The sequence below is a fragment of the Mycteria americana genome, chromosome 2 (assembly GCF_035582795.1).
Source record: "Mycteria americana isolate JAX WOST 10 ecotype Jacksonville Zoo and Gardens chromosome 2, USCA_MyAme_1.0, whole genome shotgun sequence".
Lineage (NCBI taxonomy): Eukaryota > Metazoa > Chordata > Aves > Ciconiiformes > Ciconiidae > Mycteria > Mycteria americana.
This window is the reverse complement of record NC_134366.1, coordinates 74786364-74799589: the sequence shown is the minus strand read 5'-3', so window position 1 is coordinate 74799589 and position 13226 is coordinate 74786364. Positions and strand designations below refer to the sequence as shown.

The 13226-nt window shown below is 43.7% G+C and overlaps 1 long non-coding RNA gene across 3 annotated transcripts in view; it reads left to right on the top strand.

Moving 5' to 3' along the window:
- The window catches only part of LOC142406675 (uncharacterized), a 51200-nt gene extending 41254 nt beyond the window's left edge, over positions 1-9946 (top strand). For all 3 annotated transcript variants that reach the window (XR_012774659.1, XR_012774660.1, XR_012774658.1), the window contains one exon: positions 9599-9946. This is a non-coding gene — a long non-coding RNA (uncharacterized LOC142406675). The remainder of the gene's footprint in view (positions 1-9598) is intronic.
- Positions 9947-13226: the final 3280 nt, after the last annotated feature.

The following is a 13226-nucleotide window of genomic DNA, read 5'->3' as shown; positions in this document are numbered from 1 at the left end:
ATTTTTCAAGTACTGATCTTCAGTAGTTTGTTAAACCTGCACATCATCTCACTAAAGTACCTGCAGATTAATGGCATGGCTAGAAAGCTTTTCATCCTCTGTGTGTGGGGGGAAATCGTAAAGGGAGGCAAAGGATGGCCTCAAAATTTGCTCTATTTTAGAAATTCACTAAGTAACGGACTGGTAGCCCTGATTTTTACTTATCCCAAACTTACAGGGGAAATAAGAATCAAGGTAAAAGACGCAGAAATCGTACTATGGTTTCTATAGCAATCAGCACTCCAGGTTCCACGTGCCTTTCTGGGTGTGCTTTATGTTGGCTGCAAGATATTAAAGGCAGGATGCCTCTCGCCTAGCTTCAGCTCTTTCACTGCCAGTCATTCATATATTATTACCCTTATAAATGCACATAAACTGAAGTTTTCCAGGATCCTCCTACGGTTAACTTTGAGAGAGAGAGAGGCATCTCTGAAGTTTTGTTTTATCTTGTCCAAGACATGTGTCCGAGATGGGCATCTCTGGAGGGTCAATCTGTCAACCTATTGCCTCCCACTGACTACAGAGGGCAACTGGTTCAGATTGACAGAGTTGCTTCTAGACAGAGATAGGTAGCTATTTTATGAGAAGTGATTCTGCACTTATCACCAGAAATCTCAGAAAATTTTTCACCAGAGATCTGCAGACTTGCTTACTTTTTATCTCTTTCTCTGTTCTAGCCAAGACCAAAGAAGGGGAATCAATAAAGGGAAACTCAAGGAAATGGAGAACATTACGAATTTTTGTTGCTCCTTTTTGACCTGAGTAGGCAGCCAAAACTTAGTGCCTTGGATGTTATGTGGAGACTTAGTGCCTTGGATGTTATGTGGAGTAACCAGTGATTGAGCTGGGCATCTTTGGTGCAACTTTTGTGTACATTTTTGTAAGTAAACAGTTCTGCTTTCTTTGAAGCTGAAGGAATCAGCAGAATGGAAAATGTTTCTCAGCTCCCACCTCTTTACCTGATCTGTCAGTATTTCCCTGACCTGCTGGAGAGCCCTTATTTGCAGTCATGTTACAGTGTTTATGCAGACCGTGTCTTTGCCAGTGGTTTTTGGTACGTTTTTCTGCACGCCAGCATAAGTAGCATGTGTTAGCAGGGCAGTAGCAGTGAAGACAGAGCAATGTGGTTTTCAGAGAGCCACAGGAACCAGAGTGTGGACCTACGGTCTGTGGGTCGTCTTTAGTCTGGTTGCTGTTGCATATTATAGCCTGGGCTGCAGCGCATTCTCACTGCTGTTTCCCATGCCAGCTGCGTTGACCAGGATGGTTATAATAACATTAGTGAAAGACTAACCAAAATGCCTGGCAAGAGAGTGAAGTGAGGAGAAATAGAAAGTAATTGTTCTCTCCAAGGGAAAAAGCCTGAACAGTTCCTCATCTCCCTTTTCAGAGCCAGCTCCTCTATAGAAGAGTAGGAGTGGGAGCAGGGAACGATGAGCCCTGCTCCTTCCTACGTCTCCAAATATAGGAAGAACGTGTAGGATAGGAACATCATTTTAGGAAGGATTTGGTACTTCTGGGCTGTGCTCCTTGGAAGTAAAGGAGCATTTTAATCCATTTGAGGGGGAAAGCAAAACCTTTTGCCAGTATGGCAACAGGCAGCTTTCTAGATAGTTTGAAGAATAATGCAGTGTCTTAGTGACATATGAGCCAAACAAATGTGTTTTTCTGAGCGTAAGATCTGCCAGACTCTTGCCAGTGGTGCTTAACAGGCAAATTGCTTAACAATTACAGGAGGGGTTCTGCAACTGGGATCCGTGCAGGTGCCGGCTCCTGGTTATAGGCCAGGCTGATTTTGCAATGCCACTGGCTAAAAATTATTTTTAAAGGAAAACACGATGGAACTGTATTTGAGTTGTTTCTATATGTGTGTGTGTGTACTCATATATTTATATACACATGCCTATAAGTGTGTGTGGGCACGTGTGAACATAGATATGAGTGTGTTTGAACTGCGCATTGGCAGTATTTGGAGCAGCATAAAAGTATTGCCAGGGTTGCTGGTGATGAATTAACCCCAATGGACTGAGTTTAGTTCGATGACTCTGAAACAAAACAAAGCCATCCTCAGCACTGAAGATTAACAGCACATGGCATGGTGAAATAATGGACGTCAGAAACTCAACAAAGTTGTTTTGTGTTTTCAAGCAGCATGGGATAATGTGAGCACAAAAGCGTATTGCAAGCGTAAGCTGGGCATGGGTCAAGATAACAATCTCAGCTGGATTTCTCCCTGCATCTGGACAGGACGCGGAGCAAACAGGGCAGTATTTTCCAGACTTAGCAGCTTGTGGACTTCATTTGCTTACACAGCCAGAGAATAGGAAATGTACAGAGTTATTTATCTGTGATTTTTATCAGAGACTCTCTTAATTGAGATACGAAGAGAAGTAGCTGTAGAATAGATTTTGGTGACAGATGTCCTGTGCTTTGCTGTTATGTAAAAAGCCACCTTACCTTCTCTGTCAGCTGTAGTATCTGGCTATAATTAGAAGAAATAATATCTGTCAAAAAATTGGTTATGCACGTTTTGATTAATTTCCTGAGACAATTCCACTCTTGTGCCACTTCTCAATCTCCCTGTGATTTCTTCATTTTCTCCTTTGGAGAGAACTTCCGATTAATTAGACTCCAAAATCTTGCAAACAGCTCTGTAAATATATGCGGTAAGGTTTATTTCCTTACACTTGTAAGATACCAGTATAAGCAACACATGGTATTTTCAAAATGTGTCCCATAACTTATATAGCACCATTGCTACTGAAAGTGGAAAAAAATATGGTAGAGCATCTTTCTTGGAAGTTTAGTTATGATATGAAGAAGGACTGCAGTAGTGCACGAGCGCTGTGAGCCTGCTTTGCTGGTTGGTCGTACTTCAAGCAGGTTAAGATTGTGAAAGATGTTTTTGGTGAGATGAAATGTTTTGAAATGTGAGGTGTGTTCACCTCATTGTGGCTTTGTCAGATGCATTTCATTTTATTTTTAAAAAGCTAACCTGCAGAATTCAGAATTGTGAGTTTGGTATTTCTGTCAGACAGGGATGAATATCCACTCCAAAACGTAAAATCAAAACAAGCAAAAAAAGAACACAAACTTTAAAAAAGGTTTTGTTCCCAGGCATGGGACCAGCTGAAAGACAGGAAGAAGGTGTGGAGAAAACCAAGGAAACCAGTTCCCAATCTTTCCTAGGGCTACTGCTTCGATAGCATCTGTGTGCGTTGCGTTGGCAGGTGTGGTGCCCGAGGGGCTGCAGTCATCTCCAGCGGATCCACGGGTGTGTGGGTGCGAGGCTTGCTCCGGGTCCATGCCAGCTGCCCTCGTGCCCTGCCTGGCTGTGCCGCGGGCACCGCTCGGGCAGGGGAGTGAGCGGCGGCGGTGACAGCAGCTCATGGTGCCAGCCCTGACGCTCCTGCTGCTGGCAACCAGCACCGGCACGCAGTGACGGCGGCAGCCTGAAGAGCCTCCAGGCTCAGGGTAGAGTTTAGGATGAAGAGACGATTTTCTGTGGCTTTGTATAGATAAGAAAATATCAAACATCCCGTACTTCTCTGGAATAAGGATAACTGAAGAAAGAGCAGGTTTGTTTGTTTGGTTTTTTCTTTTCTTTCAGCAATCCCTTTGGGGCACACAGTAGTAATGGTAACCTATATCAAATGCGCTCTCATATTTGAGCCCTAATGCAGTATTTTCCTTGAGCATATGTACTACTGATTATCTTTCCTTATAAAAATCTTGAAGGAGATCCACCAGCATTTTGGGAAAGAGACAGTAGACTGTGACACAAGTCAAACATCATAAACATTAGATCAAAACGTAGGATGACGTTTCAGCCCTTTTGAAACCCTTTGGAGTTTTTTACTGATTTGAAAAAGGCCAAGACTTTCCCATAATATGTTATGAAAACAGGCCAGTCTTGACTTTGATCTCCCCATCTGATACTGAGCATGGGCTCTTCTCAATCTAATCTCCACTTATTTTCTGCGTGAGTTCATTCTCCTCGATGGAAAAGGCAGAGCTGTTGCTCCAGAGCTGACCTGGGGATGGACACACCGTGAGCAAACCGTGCTGGGCAGCAGGATTTCCCTGCCCACCTGCATATTGGTCAGGAGATGAAGCCTGCAGGCAACCCTGGGATCGACCCAGAGGGCAGTAAGGTCTGACATTAAGCCTCTTTTGTTGTTCCTGGGCTGACCAGCGGGATGCACACCCGTGCACAGGAGGAAGCTGCACCAGGGCTCTCTCTTTTGCACAGGCTCCCACGCAGGCAGCGGGCTGCTTCCCGCCCGGGAGGTCTGGCAGGCACCGTGCTCAGCAGCACCCTTGCTACCCACATCTCGCTTTGGGGAGCATAGATCTGTGGTGCTGCATGTCTTAGTCACTTCTCAGTTGTCGGAGGCGGCACCAAGAGCAAAACACATCCCCCCTGCTCCTCCAGACCATTTTCAACCCCTTGCACGCTGATGTATCGAGCCATTCAATAGGGTATGTTCCTCTAATCTTCACGTACCTTTCTTCTCTTGGCTTTTCCTCCATGCCCCTGCACGTTGGTCTCTGTGTTGTATTCCTTGCAATCTGTGGTGAAATGCTTCTGATTTGGGCCCAAACCCCACTGGCTGCATATTCAGCTTCTCGCCTTCTTGCCTATCTCCCACCCCAGATTTGCCGTCCCAGCCATTTGGCGGGGTCAACTCCGGGATGGTGTTGCCCGCGGCGGGGAGGCCCTGCTGCCTTCATGGCAGCATGAAACGGCACCAGGAGCCCCGGGCGAGGCCAGTCCATCTGAGTGTGCAGAAAGTTGAATTGCCACTGCCTCCTGCTGTTGCTGTGATAGATAGTGCTGCGAAGTGGATCTGATGTGGTTATTAGGCTGTGATTCGGTTCATACTGAGTGGTATTGATCGGTGTTGGTTCAGCGCTTGCTATGTGTTTTATCAATTGACCTTCTAGATTGTATTCCTGCTCTGCTTCTTTTACTTGTAATTCTGCTTTATCTCCAGGTTTTGTGGCTCCTAATCTTCCTGTGGTTGATTTCTCATAGTGTTTTTTTAGTATTCTGTTACACAGAAAGGCTCTTTCTAGTGAAACTATGCTTTCCTTCCTTTGCTTCCCTTCCCCTTGTTTGCTTTCGTAAATCTTTTTTTAAGAAATCCACCTGCTCTTCCCTGATACATCAATTCCATTAAGAGATTCAGCTTCTAAAATATTTTTGCCCTCAGCAGAAGAAAGAAGTCTAAATGCAGGTGTTTTGCAGTAAAGCTCAAGGGTGCAGAAACTGGTTTTATAGCAGATCTTGTCAAATAGGATTTACAGAACCCGATAACATAATACAGTTCGATAACATAATGCCTTCACGAACTGTTCTCCTGGCCATCTGTGGAGCCTCACGGTTACACCAGCTGAAGATCTGGTAGCCTATTTCCAAGATGTTTTTTGTAAATATGCACTGAAAATGTGAAAGAATAATGGTAGTTAAGTGCATTTAGCTGGGTGCAATTCACTGCGGGTATTAATTTTGGACTTTTACTGAAAACAAGGGAATCAACGTTGTCTGCTGTGTTGGTTTAGCACTGGCTGGTAGGAAAACAAGGTAGGAAGCTAAAATATTTGCCTAGATCTTTGCAGCTGTCTATATAGCAAAATTAGGGTTGAAACAAAAGAGTTTCTGGCTCACAGCTCCCTCCTCAGCCCAGGAGCATGCTGCAGACCCCTGACATACAGATCTCCTGCATCAAATAAAGGGACTCAGATTGCAAGAAATTCAGCTCAAAAAAAAAAAAGAAGTTTGTGCCAATCAAAAAAGTAAAAGATAAATAATACAGTGTTGATTCACAAGGGGTGCAAAACTTACCTTCAGCAAGGAGATGCAGAGCATCAGAAAGAAGGCCATGGGATTTTCAAACCTTTTTCTTAGTTGGAAGGGATTTAAAATGCCTAGTAGTAAACATGAATCCACACAGATATGAATTAGGATAATTTAAATATCTCAGATTCATATGCCGGCTGAAGTTCAGAGTTATCAATTAGAAAATGCTTTCTGGGATCTTATTACAGCCTTTGTGTAGGAGTGAATTTGAAACTCACAGCCCAGAAGAGTGGTGGTTGACGTCAAAAGGGGGACAGGAATTTCAAAATGTATATTATGGCATTGTGATAAGGTGCCAGCTCTTTAGAAATCTCCCCTTGTCAATAGTGCACAAGTGCCTGTTCTCTGTGCAGTTTCATCCAATCCTCTCTTTAATGACCTGGATCATGGGAGGCTTAGTAAGTCTGAAGATAAAACACGTCTAAGAAAGACTACAAGCACAATGGGGGAAAGAATTAGAATTAAAAATGATTTTGACAAATTGGAGACATTCCCTAAAAATAGGATGAAATTCCACAGTGCCTCAAGCAAGGTAGTGGGCAAAAAATCATTAATTATATATAGGATGAGAAACTGTTAGTTTCTTCCAGGAAGGATCTTGGAACTATGTTGGATCACAAGCCAAGCAGGTATGAACAATGTCAGCCTGTTGTGAAAAGAAGAAAGTCCATCCTGAGATGTGCAAACAACAAAGACATGAAATAATCCTTCTGCTGGTAAAGCTATTTCATGTCCAGTATGAGGCACTGTGCTTCAAGAAAGCCATAGATCACTTGGAGAGGATGGAGTAAAGCAAGATTAAGATATCTATAAAATGTGACCTGAACACATAGTCTAAGAAGAAAAAAGGCAAAGATTTGGGTTATTTACTCTGAGGGAGAGTAGACTGGTTGGGGAAAAGGGACAGGATAACAGTTTTCAAGTGGAAAGAGGAGGGAACGATCTGTTATCTATATGGCAGGCAAAGCAAGAAGTAGTGGTCATAAGCTGCAGAGAGAAGAACCTGGGTGAGAAAGCAAGAAAAAACATGAGGATAGTGAGGAACTGGACAATAATGTCTGTGGATCTGGGGAGCCATCCTCAGTGAGCTGTCTTTCAGAGTAGGGGAGACAAGCATCTGCTAGGAACAGCACTGAGATACAGCTTGTCCTACCCTGGGATACCTCAAGGTGTTTTCCAGCTCTGCCTCCTGTGATTCTACAATATCTATGCCGATGAAACCTCCAGGAACAATGCCATGCCTACAGAAAGCATGGGACAGTTAGATAATAAACCAGTCGTGCAATACGATGGCTGCATTAATGCTAGTGAGATTTTTGCCATTGACAACCAGCAGGCACAGCACCCCAACATTTATCTTAGAAGTGCAATTTGTTGGAGTTGTGTTTTGTGATGATTTAAAAAAAAAAAAAAAATCCTGCAATCATAGGGATGCCCTTGAGTCTGCTGGGATTTTCCAGAGCTTTCTTGCACGTGCAGTGCTCTTGCACTGTCCTGAGGAGCCTTCCTCCTAGTGCTGCTTTTCCCCTAGCTCTCTCTGAGCAGGTAAATTGTAAGAATATTTATGCCGTGTCTAATACTGTCGTTTTTATTTGAGTGATGGGTTCATAATCTTTGGGTGCAGACACACATTCCCTTTAGACCTAGCTGTACTACGGTAAAATGTTGCTCCTGCCCCTTTCCTGCCCGCACCCCCATCAAGTGGCCTGCAGAAAGCCAACATGAGGGACCTGTATTTGAGAGCACCTGGGTGCACGTCAGCCAGGCTGCCTGTCACTGGCCCATCCCTGTCCTTTGGTAGGTGCTGTGGTGTCAACAGGAACACGTGCTTTAAATAATGGGGTATATACCTGGAAATGAACATTACCAATGAAGCTCCTGTGGAAACAGGCAGCTTGGATGCATTTTGAAAAGGTAGAAGAATTCAATCTCATGGGCACGGGCTGTTCTCTGCCAGCTGGCCTCACTGCCCCAGAATGGTCCTGGCCATCCTTATTTTACTGGTATAGATGTAACCTCTGTTGCCAGCAAATTCCTCTAAAGCAATAGGTGCTATTGTAGGGAGACTTGCCATGAGGGCAGCGACTCTCCAAGCTCAACCCAAGAATCAGCATGACTTCAGCTAAAAAATGGCAGTCCTAAAAAGATTCCCTCTAGTTCCCAGAGCAGTAGCACATCTCCTGAACAATACAGGGTGATACGAGTGCTTTACCCAAGCTCCATCAGCTTCAACAGATTCTCAGCAAATTTCTAACCTGTATGGCCATTTCCAGACTATCTGACCCAGATGAAGCCAAAAACAAACAGACAAAAGGAGATAAAGCCCCTTTGGTCTAAGCTCTGAATGCAACATGGAAGTGTGAGGTCAGGTCTTTGTCTCTGCGTGGCAGAGGGGGGATGCAAAGTGCCTTTTCAAACCCATCACGCCCTCTTGTACCAACACTGGAAGGAAATAACACATGCACTTTAGAAATTGCCTCTCATTCAGTATGGTAATATTTGAGTGTGTTTGTGAAACCACTTTAGAATTACATTTTAAACAAAAGGAAAAAAAAAAAAAAATCCTACTTCAATTATCTCTGAACAGACCAGCCTGCCTGATAATGTTACAGTATGAGGGCAGTAAGAGAAGTATTTTCACAGCCAAATCACTTGCCAGAAAAGAGTTATGGTCCATTTTCTTAAAACTACCCTAATGTGATAAGTCTTTTATATATATATATATTTATTTCCCAATGCATTAGAAACAAGCTAGCCATTGCCATTAACATCTTTGAGATTTTAAAGGAAATCATAATGGTCACCCCAGGGTTTTGTTTTAATCTTTTTTTTTTAATCTGCTTTATTCATTGAAACAATTTTCACACTTGTGTTATTTCACAGTGCCATACCACTGCAAATATTTGACCAATTTTGGAGTCAAACCTGAATACTTTCTCAGTTTAGATCTTTGTGTGTCTCAATTATATAAAAATTAAGGTCAGAAAGATGGTGAAGCTTTGTGAGACTTCAAGCAAAGCCAATCTGATTACATACGAAGAATGATGTTGACTATATCCACCTTGGTATCCCTCTAGGATGCTCTGCCTCCCAGATTTTGTTGCTCAGCTTTCTTATTACCTCAGAAGCTGCAGGGCTTCCCTGGGGGTCAGAAAGATGCAATATGTTTCCATGCATCCTGTAAGTGCCACAAAGTCCAGAGAGCCTCTGGAGGGGCAGGATATCTGAAGGGGGTCTTGCCAGGGAGATTGATATCTGAGAGAGTATCTTTTAAGACTGTCGTGAGGCAGGCTGAGAAGAAAATTTGTAAGACGACGTTGAGAAGGAGTTCATGTGCACCAGGGAGATAAAACATCTGGTAAGAGGGAAGGAAGAATGAAAGGTGTGGAAAAAGCATCTTCCAGAGCAGGGGGCAAAAGAGAGGATGTTGGGGTAAGAGAAGAGGAAAATAATCTCTGTGATTTTCCTTTTGGGGCAATAGTTTTTGGAGCCGGAGTCTCAGGATGTTTTAAGTTGTTTTGAAATTCTTTTTCATCGCAATGTTGCTTCCTCAGAGTGAGGTGCCATTCAACCTGAAAATGAGGGGTGACAGGTAGCCAAAGACCATTTCTATCCACTGCCTTGTTTGATCACTAGCCACCAGGGTAGGTGAAGAGAAAATGAGAGAAGCTCTACGCTTTTTTCTTTTTTCTGCAGGAGCCACAAATAGCAGAAAACCATCTGTCTCCAGTCTTAAAAATCGAGGGAAAGTTCCCCAGGGCAAGCCATGGAGTGACTCCAGGACTGACCACACTGCTGACAAGCAAGAGGCAAACTGGTCTGTAGTGGTACAGCCCCGGCAGACATATCCTCCATTTTTTGAACCCATTGCAGTACCTCCCCACACCAGCAGTTACTAACCTCAAGTGCTTGCAGGGAGAGGATTGGGTTTTGCTCTTTTTTTTAATGATCTGTTCGAGCACTGATAAATTTCATTCAATCTTCTGCAATGTGAACAGAGTGTGAAATCCTACATTGCTACACAGTGGAAAGGAACAGCACTATCTTGTAATGTACTTATTTGTCTTCGTGAGGGATTGCTGCCAAGCTTCTGTGAATAGACTTTTTTTGGCCGCCCTCCCTTAAATGAGCAAAAATGCTGAAAATTTATTCCCACAAACCCCAAAACTTCTTTCTGGTATTTCACGACATTAAAACACACATACAAACATGTATACACACGTGCAAAACTTTGCCAGGATTAAAACCGCTTTTTTGCGACCACAGCATCTTCTTTCCCAAAGCCTCAGAAAATGATTGAAGGTATCTAAGTTATCAGTTTACTCAAACCTTTGGGATTTTTTATATCTTTGTAACACTAAAATCATTGCTATTCTGACAGACAAAATCAAACCTGAAAAATACGATGCATATGCTGTGCGGCTATGTTAAGACTATTTCTGAGATGGAGGAAAAAGAAGAGGGGAGAATAGTTAAGTCCAACGCTTAAGAAGTAGGTAATAGTTCACATTCCGTAGCTGGAGTAGGTTTTTTATTAAAAGAAAAGCAAATAAAAATGACTGATTAAATGTTCCTTGCATCTTTAGAAATCTGATGTTCTCCAAAGAAGGCCAGGCACTTGCTTGGAGTGTGTGCACATAAGTAAGTGTGTGTATGTGCGTTATATCTATTTCTATATACAGGGTATATTTCCAGCAGTGGCAGGTAGTAGAACTGATGAGTACAAGATGGGAAAAGGCTTTGGTGATGAATGATCAAATTTTCAGAAACATCTCACCTCATTTGATTTGTTCATAAAATCCATTACAAGAATAAATAGTATTTTCCTACCTCAGGCATTCTGCGGTTCTTGGTCACAGGATGATGGTTTTCTGCAGTATCTGAAGTTGGAGGTTTGTTGTCTTTTGTTAAATAGTATGTCATCTGAAAAAATACCTGCATTTTTTCTGAAAGAACATTGGGGAGTTGACAGCATCATCAAGCAGTCACCAGTGGTGTATAGGTAAGGAATTTATATGAAGAACTTCCTAGCTAGAGTGATCTATTTAATAGCCAGGGTTAGGAGAAGGAGGGCAAAAGAGCCGAAGAAATGATTGTGCTGATATAAATGTTTCTCCTGTCATTTTTCTTTCTCTGAAAACAAGAGCTTCTTCAATAGCCTGTGCTGTCCATTTTGACCAGCTTTGGTGGGGCCAAGGTGGAAGCTTGGACTCACACCAAGGAAAAGTCTCTGTGGCTCGCAGAGTCAGAACCAGTGTGCAGTTTTCTGCAAATACTGCTTTGTAGCTTAATCCTAGAAAGTACTGTCTACTGCTACTACTCTTAATTGGCTACCTCTTTTTAAATAGACTTCATCCCTTGTGGAGCAGTAAAGAAAATGTATTTTTATGCTCTTAACTGGCCTCCAACAGAAGGTGCTTTTGAGAGCCCACCTTTCTGCATGGGCTTGTAAGGCAGTTGGTGAGGTTTTCTGTCCTTACATACAGCATGTTACTGAATTGCAGCAGCACTTCTTGGTTCCTGAGCGTGGGGCATGTTTTCTTAGGATGAAACCCCAGAGCACACTAGCCTCTGCAGGGGAAACCCATGCCCAGTAAGAGCTGCAGTGTACACCACGATCCCCCAGGTCTGCCAGATACGTATCTCAGAAGGTAATGTAGATGCAGCTATAGTGACCAGCATTTGCATTAATTATGATGTGTTAATGATTAGGCTCCAGAGACTCACAAATACTTAAGCTTATTAATATATGGAAGGCTTTACAATGTTGGGAGCCTTTACCAGGGGCTCAAATACTGGTTTTATGACATTCTAGTAGGGAAGTTTGTGTTGCTCTTAGGTCACTCAGGTGCTGAGGCTCTTCCTTCTCAGTCTTGGCAAAGTTAGCAATTAGCAGCCTGGCCAGTGCTCTGTCACATGAATTTCTGTGCAACACAACAACTGGTGCAAATGGGTTCCTGCAAAATCTTCAGAAAGATGTGCTTGTGTGTGTCTCCCTCCCCAGGGCCAACAGGCCGAGGGCAATTCACAGCCACACATTGTCCAAGGAGACTCTGAGATGCTCTCTGCTGTGCTGTGGTTCAGAGGGTGTCCCCGCAGATGAAGTAGCATCCTGGCTGACACTTCGAGTCATGTTAGAGTTCAGATTGCTCTCTCCTGTCCGAGGTTGTGCCAGGGATGGTGGCCAGGGGCCAGACTCTGCCTCCTCTCCGTGGGAATTTTGGGCAAACATGGCCTTTGCGGAGACACCGTGTCCTGTGGCTTGTTGCCTGCCTCTGGAAGCAACACTGCGGCTTGAAACCTTTCTCCTCATCTGGCTACTTATGGTGTCACGTTCATGAAATGGTGAGAACTTCCAGGCCCTCTGCACCCACTGCCTCAGCTCTGAGCGCTGTATTTCTGCCTCAGGTGCTTCCCGTGACACGCGTTGGACTTTTTACGATGTCTACATTGCTGGAGGGCTGTGAGCACCAGTCCAGACCGGGCAATCCTCTTTGTTTGGCAAACTCTCATTGCGGCCCCAAGAGTTCATTCTCTGAGCAGGCTCTGACCGAGTGTTCTGCTGCTGGTACCAATCGCCCTCTGCTCCCTTGACAAGGATGGATTAGCCCTCCTGATTTTTGATGGTCAACACCTCTGCCTTACATATATGACAAATTCTTCTGCAATTTCACAGTCTCTTCATGTTCATAGCTGCTTTAAAGCAAAACTGTCTTCTGTTTGTTTTCCTATCTGCAGCAAAGCACAGTTCTAAACCTTTTCCAGTTACTCACAGGTTTCCCGAGAATTAAAACTCTATTGTGGGTTTTACTGCTTCATTATCTTCTTAGATACTTGCTTAATTCTTCTGATGGCTAGAAGCATATGCTGTGTGGTAGTTACTCAGACAGGGAGTCTGAAAGAGGTTAAAAGTGCATGTTAAAAACACAGTTTTCCACAGGTCTCATTGGGAAAAATGCTACTGAACTTTTGTTGGCCATTTGGGCTTTTTATGTGTAGTTCTGCTTAAACCTCATTCAAGGAAGTGATTTGAGGATGAAATTTTAGGTCATGAAAGATGGAAAGGCTAAGAACTCTGAAAAAACAAAACCCTTTTTGTTTTTTAAGAGAACAGCACGGCCCTTGCACCAGGCTGGTGCCAATAGATGTTTCCTCTAGCTGCTCCCATTGAGGTACTGAATTTGGAGGAGCCGCGCGCTGCTCAGAGGGCATCGTGCCACAGGTTGATCAAGCCCTCTCCTCCGTGGTGAGCATAAGAGAAAGAGCACTGGAGAAGGCTGGTCAGGCGAGACTGGGCTGCGGGATCAAGTTGTTCGGTAGCCTG